Source organism: Scyliorhinus torazame, chromosome 4, assembly GCF_047496885.1.
Source record: "Scyliorhinus torazame isolate Kashiwa2021f chromosome 4, sScyTor2.1, whole genome shotgun sequence".
NCBI classification, from domain to species: Eukaryota; Metazoa; Chordata; class Chondrichthyes; order Carcharhiniformes; family Scyliorhinidae; genus Scyliorhinus; species Scyliorhinus torazame.
Window position 1 is genome coordinate 162,891,419 of NC_092710.1, and position 17,906 is coordinate 162,909,324.

A 17,906-nucleotide genomic window follows, 5' to 3' on the forward strand; every position below is an offset into this window, starting at 1 on the left:
TGTATATTACCAAGAACCATCAGGGGGGAGTGTTCGCGGAAGAAATTACTATATGTGTCAGGATTGGTATAATAAAGATGTCTCAAAGTATTGTCATAGCACAGGTCAAGGGCAAACCAGCAGGCAAGGGGTTAAACATATACCAAGGGGAAACCAGCAAGCAAGGGGTTAAAGTCACCCACATTAGAAATGATTCAATCATCTCACAGAGCATTTGAATATGAAAAGGGAAACACAGGTGGCCCTAGTAAGTCTAAGGGATCCATTGTCCAACACATTCGCACCTCTTCTAGAAGTTAAATATGTTAAGCACAAACCCATGAGATTGTAAGGAAACATTGTATTCTTTAATTGTTTTCCCATTATGGGGACCAGGAAATATGCATACTGATCACTTTGTATTGTTCCGAATGATTCAGTGACGTCAATACCTGATTGTGACTCCAAGGAACTTTAAATATCTATGCGTGTAATTCTGACTATGATCAGAGCTGACTTTTGCGAGCTACAGGATGGTCGCGGGGTCTGTCACTCCTGTGAGCGCACAGTTTTTCTGAATTAAACACCATTTTACCAACACCATGCGGTCGAGAACAGACTTTGAGGTTTTTCTTCCCTCCAACAATCTTTACTGATCAACTGCTGCACCTGTGTGCTAGCTTTCTGTGTTTCAGGCACAAGTTCCCCCAAGTCCCTTTGTGTTGCAACTTTCTGCAGTTTTTCTCCATTTAAATAATATTCTGTTCTTTTGTTCTCCTTTCAAAAATAAACGGCTTCACATTTTCCCAAATATTATCTGCGATGTCCAACCCCTGGCTGGCTTACCCAATCTATGCCAACTGGTCAAATCCCACCCAACTGTCCGACCCTTCCGAAAAACTGTCCAACCGTCTCCCCTGACTGTCCAACCCCCCAAACCTGCCCCCAACTGGCAAATCCCTGCCCTCCCCCGCTCCCCCCCCCCCCCACAAGATTGCATGGCATTGGTGAAGTTTCAAGTGATTGTTTTACTGCTTTATTACCAGCTGTGCTGTCTTGGAATTGAGATGTTAAACTAAGGCTCTTTTTATTTGTTCAGATAGATGTAAAAGATTTTGTGAAAAGGTCTTGTGGTGCAATTAAAATAAGAGAGAGTTGAATGTAATGTAAGATTCAAGAACAAAAGCGAGGACAGCATGTGGCGCAGTGGTTAGCACTGGGACTGCGGCACTGAGGACCCGGGTTCAAATCCTGCTCCTGGGTCACTGGCCGTGTGGAGTTTGCACATTCTCCCCATGTCTGCATGGGTTTCACCCCCACAACCCAAAGATGTGCATGTTGGGTGGATTGGCCACGCTAAATTGCCCCTTAATTGAAAAAAAAGTAATTGGGTATGCTAAATTTTTTTTAAAAAGAACAAAAGCTAGCTCAAGTCAGGGAATTTTCCGACTTAGCAGACTCGCCTTGGTTTAAAGTGTACCATTAGACTCAATATTTGTTCCAGGCTGTCGGGCCACAGGCTGTGTCAGACTGGTTGAAAAGACCACCATGGTTCTCAGGGAATTTGTCCCAGCTGTTTTAAGTTGTTCGGCCCTATCGCCCTCATCCCTTACACTCCCTCACCTCCCAGCCTTCCCCATTTCACCTCCATGCCAATTCTTGACCCACCACCCCCATGGCCCCTCATATCCCCTTGCTACTTTCATATCAACTCATGCTCCTCACTGGCACACCAAGCCCTCTCTTATCCTCAATGCCACCTCCATAACCACTCACCCAGTCTCCACCCAGGGCAAACCTCAGGAGCCTTGTGGAGATGAAAAAAATTAACGTTTTAAAATCTGATATAATTCTCACTCATACAAATTTGATGAGTAAAATAACCCTCCATTCATGAAACCCAATCAATAATGGTTCGCACTTCAGCCTCACAGCGCCAGGGATCCTGGTTCGATTCTGACCTCGGGTGACTGTGTTTGTGGAGCTTGGACATTTTCTCCATGTTTGCGTGGGTTTCCTCCGGATGCTCTGGTTTCCTCCTACAGTCCATAGAAGTGCGGGTTAGGTGGATTGGCCATCCTAAATTTCCCCTAAGTGTCCAAAGGTTCGGTAGGGTTAGAGGGATAGGGCACGGATAGGACTGTGTAGGATCGTCTTTCAAATGGTCGGGTCAGACTCAATGGGCCGAATAACCTTCTTCTGCACTATAGGGATATTATGATTCTATGAAAACATTTGAATCTCCTCAAGTGGTTAATCTGTTCTAAAATCAAGTAAACTTTTATTCACACATCAGAGACAGTTAATCTTTGAATAGCCAAATTGTGAACTCAAAACCTCATGCAGCGATAATGCTTAAAGTTTAAAGAGCAAAGGATTTAAAAAACTTCAGATAATTACACCTAAACAGACATACCCATCCTTCAAAAGGAATTACATTTATTCCATCAATTCCTGGCACCCAAACTATTGGTTAAGGCCATTAGAACAATCAAATAACCGTCTGCCTGAACTCAGCACTGAATTCAAATGGCCCTACAAAGTACAGGTTTCTTGTCGATATGAATTATCTCCACCGCCAGCAATGACCAGGGGCGGGATTCTCCGACCCCCTGCCAGGTCAGAGAATTACCGGGGGGTGGCGTGAATCCCGCCCCCGCCAGCCGCCGAATTCTCCGGTGCCAGAGATTAGGCGGGGGCGGCGGGCCCCCCCGGTGATTCTCCCGCCCGCGATGGGCCGAAGTCCCGCTGCTGTCATGCCAGTCCTGCTGGCGGGAATTAAACCACCTCTCTTCCCGGCGGGACTAGACGGCGCGGGCAGGTTCCGGGGTCCTGGGGGGGGGGGGGGGGGGGGCGCAGGACAATCTGGCCCCAGGGGGTGCCCCCACGTGGCCTGGCCCACAATCGGGGCCCACCGATCCACAGGCGGGTCTGTGCCGTGGGGGCACTCTTTTCCCTCAGCCTCGGCCATAGCCTCGGCCATGGCCAACGCGGAAGTGACCCTCCCCCCCACCCCCCCCCGTGCATGCGGGGGGATGACGTCAGCAGCCACTGATGCTCCTGCGCATGCGCGAACTTCCGCCGGCCGGCGGAGTCCCTTCGGCCCTGGCTGGCGTGGCGCCAAAGGCCTTTCCCGCCGGCCGGCGCTGTGGCAACCACTCCGGTGCGGGGCTAGCCCCTCAAGGTGAGGGCTTGGCCCCTAAAGGTGCGGAGAAATCCGCACCATTGGGGCGGCCCGACGCCAGAGTGGTTCCCGCCACTCCATCCCGTCGGGACCCCCCGCCCCGCCGAGTAGGGGAGAATCCCGGCCCAGATCTGTACTTCCGCATCCAGGTCCCGCTCACCACTTTTACAGGCAAAGGTTCAACCCCACCCTCTTTTGCATTGAGTCCTAGCTCACTTGATGTTAATTCCCTTCTAAAGTTGGAGCAAATATTCCTACCTCAAGCAATAGCAGTTAAAAATAGAGATTGTTAACGAGATGTTCCTGTGTTTTCCTGTTTGTGGGCTCTTCATTGGTGCAAATGGCCTGGTGTATCTGTCTTCAAGACAGTGACTACATTCTAAAAGTATTTAATTGTCTATGATAAGGCTCTTGTTCTGCTCTACTTACTTAAAGTAATTTATCATGGGTTTTCTGATGAGGCTATCTTCCTTCACTCCCATTGGGCAAAAACACCATCCTGCCACTTACTCGCTGCATCAGAATTCCAGGAGCTCGGAGGCGTTATTCATTTCACATAAACTGTACAACACCAAAAATAATAACTAGATAAGGCTGTGATCATAATGAAAATAACGATAACATTTGTGGTACTTTCATCAGCAAAGCATCACTTCCAATTAATCTGTGGAACGCAGCTGTAATATCAATGTCAAAATCACGTCAATTGTGTTGAGAATGGTTTGGTGTCAATCAAGATTAAAGTCAATCTTCCTCGTCAATAGTTGACCACAAAATAATGATTTTTTAAAAAAAGTTTTCAATTGACTCAGTAGGACAGGATGTGAAATCCAAGGGAAACATCAGAGACATGTTGAAAACTGATGTATCATTAAAAATAATAAAATGATTAGGAGTGCTGAGAATGAAATTGTACTGCTCACAAATCCAAACAGATTAGTGATGCACAGTATTAATTTGGTGTACTTTGGCTAAATTGGATTCACATTAGTTAATGGCTTCGGCCAATCTTCAGGCAGGACAAGGTCATTGCTGTCAAACTCAGACTAGAATTCCTCATCTTTTGTATTGAACTTTAAAACTAATCAGGTCTCTTGCTGTTGGATGCAATCGGAGCATCCAACCTGCTGATAATATGGAAAACCACTAAAAAAGATTAGATATAAGATTAAAAGATTTACCTGCCCCTGTAATGCCATGTAAGAATGTGCTTTATGCAGCAGGCTATCGATCAGGTTTAGTTTTATGTTGAAAAGAAATGGACCTATACAAACAATTAACATACAAAAAGTTTTTTTTTGACATCTGTTCATCCAGAAACATCATTGTTATAACACCCACGTGACCCACGGGTGGTGAACCAATTAATCTCCCTGTGAGCTTCGTGGAGTACGAGCTTCCCCGCTGAAGGGCAGATTGGATTGGATTGGATTTGTTTATTGTATCAAGGTACGGAGAAATGTATTTTTCTGCGAGCAGTTCAAACAGATCAAACAAATAAAGGAAAAGAAAAGAAAAGAAAACAAAAAGAAAATATATAAAAGGGCAACACAAGGTCCACAATGTAAATACATAGACATCGACATCGGATGAAGATTACAGAGACCTATCAGTAGGATATTGGACTTGGGACATAAATGCTGACCCAGGTTGGAGCTGTGCTGTTGTGTGCAGTCCCAGCTGGGACTTGAATTGTGCTTGTACATTGTTTATTTTGACAATAAACCTTTTTGTTGACTTCTCTTACCGGGCTCCTCTGCGACCACTAAATTGGTGGCGAGGGTAAAGTGGAACTACTGTCGGCGCTGCTAAATGTTTGGAGCACACCTCTCTTAGTACAAAATATAGTTTGCAGCATTTTGATAAAAATGGCACTCTTCAGTAGGCTCGTTTTCACCGTGAGTGTGGAGGACTGGGCGCACTACGTGGAACAGATGCGTTATTTCTTTAAGGCAACTGCTATCGTTGGGGATGAGCGATAGATGCTGATTCTACTGGCCTGTGGGGAGTTGCTCTCTTGAACCGCTGCAGTCCCTAAGGTGTAGGTGCACCCACTGTGTTGTCAGGGAGGGAGTTCTGGGATATTGCTCCAGCGACAGTGAAGAAACGCCGATATATTTCCAAGTAAGGTTGTGAGTGACTTGGAGGAAGCTCCAGGTAGTGGGGTTCCCAGGTAGCTGCTGCTCGTGTCCTTCTAGATAGTAGCGGTTGTGGGTTTGGAAGGTGCTGTCTAAGGAACCTTGGTGAGTTACTGCAGTGCATCTTGTAGATGGTACACATGGCTGCCACTGTTCGACGGTGGTGGAGGGTTGAATGTTTGTGGAAGGGGGAGCAATCAAGCGTTTGCCTTTGTCCTGCATGGTGTTGAGTTTCTTGAGTGTTGTTGGAGCTGCACTCATCCAGGCAGTGGAGAGTATTCCATTACATTCCTGACTTGTGCCTGAAGATGGTGGACAGGCTTGGGGGGGTCAGGAGGTGAGTTACTCGCCACAGGATTCCTAGCCTTTGACTTGCCCTGGGAGCTACAATATTAATGTGGTTGGTCCAGTTCAGTTTCTGATCAATGGTATCCGCCAGGATGTAGATTATGGGGGATTCAGCGATGGTAATGCCGTTGAGTGTCAAGGGGTGGTGGTTAGATCCTCTCTTGTAGGAGATAGTCATTTCCTGGCACTTGTGTGGAGCAGATGTAACTTGCCACTTGTCAGCCCAAGCCTGGATATTGTCCAAGCCTTGCTGTATCTGGACATGGACTGATTCATTATCTGAGGTGCCACGAATGGTGCTGAACATTGTACTGTCATCCGCAAACATCTCCACTTCTGACCTTATGATGCAACGGAGGTCATTTATGAAGCAGCTGAAGATGGTTGGGCCTAGGACACTACCATGAGGAACTCCTGCAGTGATGTCCTGCAGCTGAGATGATTGACCTCCAACCATCACAACCATCTTCCTTTGTGCCAGGTATGCCTTCAACCAATGGAGAGTTTCCCCCCTGATTCCCATTGACTCCAGTTTAGAAGGGATCCTTGATGCCCTACTCAGTCAAATACTGCCTCGATGTCAAGGGCAGTCATTCTCACCTCTGGCAATTGTGCTTCCATCACTTTGCTAATGACGGAGAGTAGGCTAATAGGGCGGTAATTGGCTGGGTTGGATTTGTCCTATTGCTTGTGTATAAGACATAGTCAGGCAATTTTCCATATTGCCGGGTAGATGCCAGTGTTGTAGCTCTACTGGAACAGCTTGGCTAGGAGTGCGACAAGTTCTGGAGCTCAAGTCTTCAGTATTATTGCCGGGATATTGTCAGGTCCCATAGCCTTTGCAGTATCCAGTGACTTCAACAATTTCTTAAGTGAATTGTATTGGCTGAAGTCTGACATCTGTGATGTTGGGGACCTCCGGAGGAAACCGAGATGGATCATCCACTCGGCACTTCTGACTGGAGATTGTTGCGAATGCCTCAGCATTGTCTTTTACACATATGTGCTGGGCTCCTCCATCATTGAGGAACGGGATATTTGTGTAGCCTCCTCCTCCAGCGAGGTGTTTAATTGTCCACCACCATTCACGGCTGGATGTGGCAGGACTGCAGAGCTTAGATCTGATGCATTCGTTGTGGATTCGCTTAGCTCTGCCTACTACTTGCTGCTTATGCTCTTTGGCACACAAGTAGTCCCGGGTTGTAGCTTCACCAGGTTGACACCTTATTTTTCGGTATGCCTGATGTTGCTCCTGGCATGCTCTCCTGCACTCTTCATTGAACCAGGGTTGATTCTCTGGCTTGGTGGTAATGGTAGAGTGGGGGATATGCTGGGCCATGAGGTTGCAGACAGTGCTTGAATACAATTCTGCTGTTGCTGATGGCCCACAGCTCCTCATGGATGCCCAGTCTTGAGTTGCTAGATCTGTTTGAAGTCTATCCCATTTAGCATGGTGGTAGTGCCACACAACACAATGGAGGGTATCCTCAATGTGAAGACGGGACTTTTTCCCCACAAGGACAGTGCGGTAATCTTTCTACCGTTACTGTCATGGATGGGTGCATCTGCAGGAGGCAGATTGGTGAGGATGAGATCAAGCGTATTTTTCCCTCTTGGTGGTTCCCTCACAACCTGCTGCAGTCCCAGTCTAGCAGCTTGTCCTTTAAGACTCAGCCAGCTCAGTCTATGATGGTACTACCGAGCCACTCTTGGTGATGGACATTGAAGTCCACCTGGAGCATATTCTGTGCCCTTGCCACCCTCAGTGCTTCCTCCAAGTGGGGCTGGTTTAGCACAGTGGGCTAAACAGCTGGCTTGTAATGCAGAACAATGCCAGCAGCGTGGGTTCAATTCCCGTACCGGCCTCCCCGAATAGGCGTTGGTATGTGGCGACTAGGGGCTTTTCACAGTAACATCATTGAAGCCTACTTATGACAATAAGCTATTATTATTATTATTAAGTGGTGTTCAACATTGAGGGGTACTGATTTATCTGCTGATCGTGGCCGCTATGTGGTAATCAGTAGGAGGTTTCCTTGCCCATGTTTAGCCTGAAGCCTTGAGACTTCATGGGGTCCAGATTCGATGTTGAGGACCCCCAGGGCAACTCCCTCCCGACTGTTTACCACTGTGCCACCACCTCTACTGGGTCTTCTACCAGTGAGACAGGACATACCCAAGGATGGTGATAGTGGTGTCCGGGATATTGTCTGTAAGGTATGATTCTGTGAGTATGACCATGTCAGGCTGCTGCTTAACCGGTCTGTGAGACAGTGGAGGATGGACTGAGACGGTGTGGTGCTTGCAGTTGGAGCAACGCAGGGGGAAAAAAAATGCAGGTCAGTCAGCAGCCTCGCCACCCTACTCGAGCGGGATGCCAGCCCAGAGCCAGACCCTCCACTTGGACCAGCCCGATGACAAGAAGTGCATGCAGTTGAATTCCCTCAAAGCACCACAAGTTGCCCCCATTCAATTTACCGTCCTGGCAAACGGCACCCATTGGCGATGGAGTTGGATACGAGAGCCGCAGTCTCAATCATCAGGAGGCAGGATTTTGAGAAGGCTAGGACCGGGGTACAATGAGTCTGCGGGACACTCAAGCAAGATTTGCTACCTATACAGTTGAGCCTCTTGCAATACCAGGCATAATAATCACCTCGGTGAGAAACTGGCAGCAGTCTGTTAGGTTGCCATTGATCATAGTGAAGAGCCCAGACCAAAACTATTTGGCCACGACTGGCAATGGTGCCTTCATCTGAACAGGCAATGGATCTTCCCAATGGGCACCGGAAACCTTTACGAGGTGTTGAAAAAATATCCTGAGGTTTTTCAAGATGGCCCGGATAGGATACATGTGGACCGGGGCCCAACTTAAGTATTTCTGGGCTCACTCTGTCCCCTGTACACTACTGGCAAAGGTCGAAGCAGAACATAACACGGTGATGCAGGAAGGTCAATGAATCCAGCAGCATGGTACTGTCCATGAAGATCAGATTGGCACAGTGATGGAAGGCAGGAACCGGTATGTCCTGGTAGAGTTGTGCACATCACATCAGGTGCAGCACAGTACTATGTCAGGTAGGCTTTGTTGCACGCACCTCAAAGTCTCTGGTGAACTGAGGACCACTTTGTACATGCCACTCTTTAGCAATCGGGACTGTAGCTGACGTGATTTCCCGCTGGCATGATGCAAGATTTTAAGACCTGACGTGACGCTGGATGACAGATGTTTTAATGCATATTCATGGTGCAAATGAATGCAAATAGCGATACCAATCTGCCATTATTCTGCTGGTGGGAGAATTGCAATGTAATTTTATGCCAACGTTTTGGCTCCAGCAGATGTTTTTTGCCCGCTGCTACCAAATCCACTGCAGGCGGGTCGGGAGAAATTTACCCCATGCTTCTGATTGTTCCAGGCTGTAAAATTCACATAACAGGCTGTTGGGATGAGGGTTATACTTGGCATGGCAGTTTTACTTCCCATGGTTTCTGGTTTCTGAGACTGTCTAAACTAATAGGTCATGAAAGATTTCTTTGATAAGATAGCAGAGGGAAGGCAATGATTTTGCAGTCGAGAAATGACCTTCTCGGAGGACTACGTCAGAAATCTAATAAATCTAATCCATGAATTAATTACACCAGATTATCCTGAGGAAACTAAGTATTAGAGACGTACCATTGCAAAAATATATATTGAACTTCCCTTCCTCCTGGTAATATTCAATACTGAAGATGTGTGTCCATGACTTTTTAAAATTAAAAATGCTCAATTAGAAGAAATGGATTTTGCATTAAAAGGACTGACATTTCTAATTGTTTTCAATACAGAAATCATGCACAAACTGGTGCCAGAATCACAGATCCATGCATGTTTGTGCCTCCACTACTCGTGCAGAGAACTTCAATTCTTTTACTGCAGAAGAATATTATTACATTAGCACACATGGGATCATTTTTATATTTGTTTTTGCACAGGTCTTATCAAATTGTTCATTTATATCAGAGATAGAATTACAAACTGATAAAACAGTTATTTTAGACATGCCTAAGAATGTATTGTAAAATATACTGAACCAGGAGAGCTAAAAGACAAAAAAAACAACAGACTTGCAACTTTTAAAGATTATTTTTGTAAAAATTCAAGTATGATACATATATGTTTAAGTTAGTACAATGTTTGCAACATGGAAGAATTGGAACTGGGCCTAAGTGGACATAAGTTACAAAGTACCATTATTCCTCCACCGGCCGCAATGAACAATGGTCGCTTATAGCCTCCCCGATGTGTCTTGGATGCCAGTGCCTGACGGATGAGGTAAGTGTCATGATTTTCAGGTAAACATCATAGCACATACATACATACTGATGGACAGATCAACGGACCAATCAACACACACAACATGACAGCCAATCACAGGCAAGAGCATACACAGTACGAAACAGGGAACACGACACTTCCTGGGCACTCGAGCAGGAGACGGCTCAGGGCACAAAGCTCATTACAAGCCACTCAGACAACCACCATGTGCTGAGTGGAAATAAAACTGCATTGTACAATTTGCAACCGTGTTGGTTTGTCTGTGTAGCAGAGTACCCAACACTTCACAGCATCAGGAGTGACTTTGGTACCTACCTACAAATCCTCCCGAATCTGCCATCCTGCGCCATGGACACCGTCAACACACCGCAGCCGCTGCAAGTCGCTGGAAACCTCGGCGTTAATTGGAAGCTGTTCAAACAGCGCTACCGGCTCTTTCTGGAAGCCAATGTAAAGGAGAACGCCTCGGACACCAGAAACATCGCCATCCTCCTCACCACGGCAGGTCAACACGCCATCCATGTCTACAACTCCCTGGTGTTTGCGGAAGATGAGGACAAGACTAAATACAAGACGGTCCTTCTCAAACTCGACCAACACTTCAACGTCGAGGTCAACGAGAGTTTCGAGAGGTATCTCTTCCAGCAGCGCCTGCAGGGTAAGGATGAGCCCTTTCAATCCTTCCTTACGCATCTCCGTATCCTCGCGCAGTCCTGCGTTTACGACACCACCTCCGATTCCATGATTCGGGATCAGATCGTTTTTGGGGTCACCTCGGGCACCCTACGCCAGCAGCTCTTAAAAATAAAAGGCCTCACCCTAGCCTCCGCAATCGAAGCCTGTGTCCTGCATGAAAACGCGACGAGCCGCTACTCCCAATTTCAGGTGGCCGAATCGGCGCGGCAGGGGTCTTACGTGACCGGATCGGTGAGGCAAGCACCCTACGAGGCCGAACGGGTCCAGGCGGTCGAGTTCCTCGCAGCCCGGACGAGGCCGGCCATTTCGCGCGCTTTTCGAGGCCTCCCCGCGCTTGTGCACGCCAAAAACTATGGCAACACTGAGGGGCGTGATGCGCAGGCGCGCTCGACGCAAGATCGAACTGCGCATGCACAGTGGCACAACGAACGCCATGACGTCACGACGTGCGGCAACTGTGGAGCCGCACATTTAAAGCGGCAAAGCAATGTCCCGCAAGAACCCGACAATGCCTCCGCTGTGGCACGGTGGGCCACTACGCAGCTCAACCTGACAATGTTCCCCAACTCCGACAACCCCGCAGGGACGTGCGGACCATTCAGCCTCCTTATTACGAGTCGTGCCCAGACGATATCCAGACCAGTGACACAGACGACCGGGACGCCTTCCGTGTTGCGGTCATTGATGGGAACCGAATGTCTCCAGCCAGGACCCACCAGCCGGTGCAAGTTAACACGATCAATCCGGGTGATGAATGGTGTGCCACCCTAACGGTCAACCAATCACCGATAACATTCCGTCTGGACACTGGCGCCTCCGCCAACCTCATAGCATGGTCAGCCTTCTACGCCATGAAGGTCAGACCACCAATTCGGCCGTCCCGTTGCAGGGTGGTCGACTACAACGGGAACGTTATCTCGGCTATGGGATCCTGCCAGCTCCAGATGACACACAACACACACACGGCCACACTCTCATTCGAGATAGTCGGATCATCAAAGAACTCCCTGCTAGGCGCACAGGCATGCAAGGCTCTCCACCTCGTGCAACGAGTCCACTCTCTCTTTCCAGACAGCACATCTGACTTCCCGGATGCAGAGTTCAGCGCACAGCTCCAATCGCTCCTTGCCCACAACCAGGAGGCATTCGAGGGCATGGGAACACTGCCCTACACCTACCGAATTCGGCTCAAACCAGACGCCACCCCGATCATTCACGCACCTCGCAGTGTCCCAGCGCCACTCAAAGACCGCCTCAAGCAGTAGTTGCAGGATCTCCAGGAACAAGGGGTCCTATCCCGAGTCACGGAGCCCATGCCATGGGTCAGCTCCATGATGTGTGTTAAGAAGCCCTCCGGCGAGCTCTGGATCTGCATTGATCCCAAAAACCTCAAAAACAACATAATGAGGGAACACTACCCCATACCCAAACGGGAAGAGATCACGAGCGAAATGGCCTGGGCTAAAATCTTCACGAAACTGGATGCCTCGAAGAGCTTTTGGCAGATCCAACTGGATCCGTCCAGCCGAAAGCTGTGCACCTTCAACACTCCTTTCGGCAGGTTCTGCTACAACCGGATGCCATTTGGCATCATCTCGGCATCCGAGTTCTTTCATAGGATCATGGAGCAGATGATGGAAGGCATCGAAGGGGTGCGCGTCTACGTGGACGACGTCATCATCTGGTCCAGCACACCACAGGAGCACATCTATCGTCTCCTACGCGCAAAAGGCCTGCGCCTCAACCGAGCCAAGTGTTCTTTCGGCCAAACCGAGCTGAAGTTCCTGGGGGACCACATTTCCCGGTCAGGGGTCCGTCCGGATGCAGACAAGGTGAGCGCCATTACAGCCATGCCGCAGCCGGCAGACAAGAAAGCAGTGCTACGCTTCCTAGATATGGTCAACTTCCTGGGGAAGTTCATTCCCAACCTTGCCTCCCACACGACGGCTCTGCGCCACCTCGTCAAGAAGCCCACGGAGTTCCAGTGGCTACACACACACCAGCAGGAATGGGAGGAGCTCAAACTTAAGCTCACCACAGCACCGGTATTGGCTTTTTTCGACACACCTCGTGCCACTAAAATCTCGACTGATGCCAGCCAGTCCGGCATTGGGGCGGTGCTCGTACAGCGGGATGACACTGCGTCATGGGCCCTGGTCGCCTATGCCTCGCGGGCCATGACCCCCACAGAACAGCGCTACACGTAGATCGAAAAGGAGTGCCTGGGCTTGCTAACCGGGTTGGACAAGTTCCGTGACTATGTGTATGGTCTCCCCCGGTTTACCGTTGAGACTGACCATCGCCCCCTGGTCAGCATCATAAATAAGGACCTGAACGAGATGACCCCTCGCCTCCTACTTAAACTTAGGAGGTATGACTTCCAACTGGTCTACACCCCGGGTAAGGACCTTATCATTGCGGATGCCCTATCTAGAGCAGTGAGCACACCGCCAGATTCGGAGGGGTTCGTCTGTCAGGTCGAGGCGCAGGTGGCTTTTACATCGGCAAATCTGCCAGCTGATGACTCCAGTCTGGCCCGTATTCACCGAGAGACTGCGGCTGACCCCAATCTACAACGTGTGATGCGCCACATGACGGGAGGGTGGCTCAAAGGGCAGTGCCCGCAGTTCTACAATGTCCGAAACGACTTGGCCGTCATTGATGGTGTCCTTCTAAAGCTGGACCGGATTGTGATTCCGCACAGCATGCACAAGCTGGTCCTCGACCAACTACACGAAGGCCATCTGGGGGTCGAGGAGTGCAGACGGAGGGCCCGAGAGGCGGTATACTGGCCGGACATCAGTGATGACATTGCCAATATGGTGCTCAACTGCCCCACCTGCCAAAGGTTTCAACCGCTGCAACCTCCTGAGACGCTTCTGCCCCATGAGCTGGTGACGTCCCCCTGGGCGAAGGTGGGTGTGGACCTCTTTCACGCGCTCGGCAGGGACTATGTCATCGTCATTGACTACTTTTCCAACTATCCAGAGGTCATACGCCTGCACGATTTGACACCGTCCGCTGTCATAAGGGCCTGCAAAGGCACCTTCGCTCGCCACGGCATTCCGATTACTGTCATGTCGGACAATGGGCCCTGTCTTGCCAGCCAGGAACGGTCGTCCTTTGCTGCTTTGTATGGCTTCACACACGTGACGTCCAGCCCTCTGCATCCCCAGTCCAATGGAAAGGCGGAGAAGGGCGTTCACATTGTCAAGCGGCTCCTCTTCAAGGCTATTGCTGCCGGATCGGATTTCTGCCTAGCCCTGCTGGTCTATCGCTCGGCCCCACTAGCCACTGGCCTCTCACCAGCCCAGCTGTTGATGGGTCGCGCCCTCAGGACCACTGTGCCATCCATTCTGGTACCCACAACCGACCAACCATGCTCCGATACTACACAGGATGCAACAGCAGCGCTGTCGCCAGAAGAGGGCATATGACACACGGGCAACTGATCTTCCCGCATCCACCTACCAGAAGGTGGCTGGTCAGCACCTGCCGAAGTTCTCTGACACGTGGCTCCCCACTCGTTCCTGGTTCGCATGCCTGATGGATCCATTCGTAGGCGCAATCGCCGGGCTCTTCACCTACTTCCACGCTCGCTACGGGACCTTACACCCGACACCGCGCCCTCCTGTTGTTCCTGATATCGACTTTGTGGAGCTGCCTGCCACCCTGCCCCTTCACTCGTCGCCCATGGCCAGGCCCATTCCTCAGCCGGTGGTTCCAGACCCGAATTCAACCCGAATTTGTCGCCCACCTACTAGACTGGACTTATGAGACTGCTTGTACATTGAACTCATACTACCACTGTGTTAATATGTTTCTGTTCTTATCGTTACAGGAATTTGTTTTGTCGTTCAACATTTCCCCGTTCTTTGTTTATGGTACAACCTTGTTGTTATGTCGCACCCGACATCGCCCCTTGTATATAGTTTAGCCCCATGTACATGCTGTAAATGTTGCACACACACACATTTAGCTACACTCAGTACACATCTCTATTTATGACCACGTAGGCACATGTTCTTGTAAAAATAGGGGGATGTCATGATATTCAGGGAAACATCATAGCACATACATACATACTGATGGATAGATCAACGGACCAATCAACACACACAACACAACAGCCAATCACAGGCAAGAGCATACACAGTACAAAATAGGGAACACGACACTTCCTGGGCACTCGAGCAGGAGACGGCTCAGGGCACAGAGCTCATTACAAGCCACTCAGACATCCACCATGTGCTGAGTGCCACTACACGATAGAATTAGGAATATGTCCACAGAATCAAGGGTCATGATCGAACCTCAGTAAACAGTTTACCAGTGTAAATAGATGTTTGAAATAAAATTACGTTGTACCATTCGCAACCGTGTTCGTTCGTCTGTGTAGCAGAGTACCCAACACTTCAGTAAGTTAGACGATTGGATGTGTATAAAGTTGAGTGTGTTTGCCAATAGCAGACTTGTCCCATTCATTGTGTATGAAGAAGGTTTGATGAAGTCAGCCGGCTGCGGCCTGTTTCCCCACTGTGGGCAGTGAGACTATGGAGATACACCAACACCACACCATCCCCCAAAACAGTGAATTTATCATCAGTGGCATCTGGCTACCCTTACTGAAGAAACAGACGCCCGTCCATTGTGTATATGCAATAATGGATTGTAATTTAAAGTCTGCCAGAATACACAGTCGACCATCAGCAAAAAGACGATTAACACAAACTGAGTTATTACAAACGCAAAAGCAGGATGAATCAGCGTATTCCCGTTGTCAACAATATATAACTGCTTCTTTCACCGGTTTCAGTCATTCCTCCGGACAATGGGAAAAGTATGCTGTCCGAATAGTTCTACCAAGGACATCTTTTAAGGTAAGAACTGCTCTTTTCAGGGCAAAGTTTTACATGCTGTAACTATAAATGTGTTTTCCTCAATATTACTGCTGTTGCCATGAAAACCTTCAAACAACTTTTAACTTTGATATCATGCTTCTTCTGTTGATAGCAGATCAAGCCTGTGATGCAGGGGGACTGAAGGAAGCCTTGCTCTGAAGTATATGACTACAAAATTTAGTTCAGTAGAACCCATAATTTCAGTTCTGTTGGTGTCATTTTGATGTCAGTCCTGTTTGTGCTCAGTTCTGGTATGACTTGCATCAAAATGTCAACTTTCTGAGGGTGTAAATGTGGGTATTGCAAATGTGCGCTGGGAGTTTTCAGAGTTAGTGGATTGTAATTTAAAGTCTGCCAGAATGCAGTGCCGGGTATTTGGCTCTCGAGGAGCTATTTTGAGCCTTGCTCATCAAGCTAACTCCCTCCCTTAAACATATACAACTAACATGCATTCAGCACCATGAAGGACCCCTTCCATCCCACTCATTCTGACCAATACTATTTCAACAGATCAGTAACGAATTGCAGGTTAATTGTTGATTCTGCTGGCTCAGTTTTAGTCTGAGTAAGTTTTGAGGAGTTGATTACAGTCAGCGCAGTATACAGGGAGTGATGCTGCACACGGGGAAGGTTTAGGTTGTAACTGCAAGGTGCCTGTGGGTACCATGTACGCTCAGTAATGGGTATCGTAATAGCAGTCCCCATCTTGGTGTGCAGAAAAACTGAGAAGTGGAGCTGCTGGCAGGAAAGAAGACAGCTGCTGGTAGGACGAGCAGAAGGGCTCTCAACAGGATGTCTTATCCACCTAGGGTATTCCAGGAGCTCTTTTCTTACCTCCATCTAACCCTGGAGCATTGGGTGGTGTAGTGATCTGCATCACTGTATATACACAAGAGGTTAATGTAAATAGACTACAACTAAGTAACCACCAGAGGGAGCACTAGAGATGTATAAAATAGATGGACGGAAGCCAGGAGCTCTCTCTTCACAGGAATGGCAGCTAGTGAGCAGGACACAGACAAGACACCTCTCTAGATGTAACATCTAGTATAAGCTCTGGAGAGAGAACAAACTTACTCAATAAAGCATTTACTTCAACTGGAAGACTACGAGTTTTATTCAGACATAAGAAATAATATAGGTGGGATTGTCCATTTCTGAGACTAAGTGTTGACGCCGGCGCAGAATTCGTGAAGTTCTACGACAGCAAAGCTGGCGCCGCACCTGGACCGATTCAGCGACCGTTAAGGGGCTAACACCAGCGCCAAGTGGAACACAATCGATTCTAATGAGAAACAGTGCCGGATTCACCTGTTTCGCGATTCACACTCAGGAAGCTAACAAGTTACAGCCGCATATACACACTTCACTCTCCACAGACACCATCCCAGCCAACAAGATGGCAGCAAGGAAAGCAGCTCCATGCTTCACTGACGCCAAGCTGGAGCCCTTCCTGGACACTGTGGAGGAGAGGCGGCTGACCCTGTACCCTGGCTCGGGAAGGAGGTTGCCAGTTGCTGCCGCTTGCTGTGCTTGGGCGCAAGTGGCAGGGGTGGTCAGCACCGTGGGCAGCATCGCCCGCACTGGCCAGCAGTGCCGGAAAAAACTCCACCACCTCCTCATGAGTAGACAGCACTGTGCCCCTGGCACTAACACCCGTCCACACATCCATAACCCCACCCCACCAGAGGACAGCTGAACCCCCACCCTGCACCACATGCCGGTACCCATACTGGCCACCATGGCCAGGTGCCTTGACCACTGAGGCCACCAGCTACCCACCACCTGGGCTGCATGCATTGGACTGTCTAACACTGTCATTGTCTATTTGCCTTCCCCCCCCCACCCCCCCACCCCCACCCCATCCGAGAGAAGGCCGACTATAACCGCCGGGATTGGGAGAAGACTGCAGGGGGACCGCTGGACTTGCGGCCCCTCCCCATGGCAGAGCAGAGGCCCTGGGCGTGATCGGCGGCGCAGAGGAAAGGGAGGTCGCCAGGATGGAGTTCATGGTGACCATGGTGCTGCCAGTCACTGTGAAATTGTCTCTTCCTAAATGGTTTCACATCATGATCCTTCCAGGCTGCAAGACTTGAGGTGGGGGTGGGAGTGGTCCTGGATGTTCCCGCCAGTAAGATCTTTCGGTTCCGCCGTTTGAACCTCCGCCATGGGTTTCTCGGCGGTGTGGCATGGATTCAATGTGAAATCTCATTGCCAGTGGCAGGACCAGAAAATCCCACCACCAGCCAACGGCGGGCAGGCTGCCTCCCGCCATCGAGAAGCAGGCCACGGAGGGTTGTGGAAAATCCCTGACATATTTATCATCTCCCAGTTTGCTA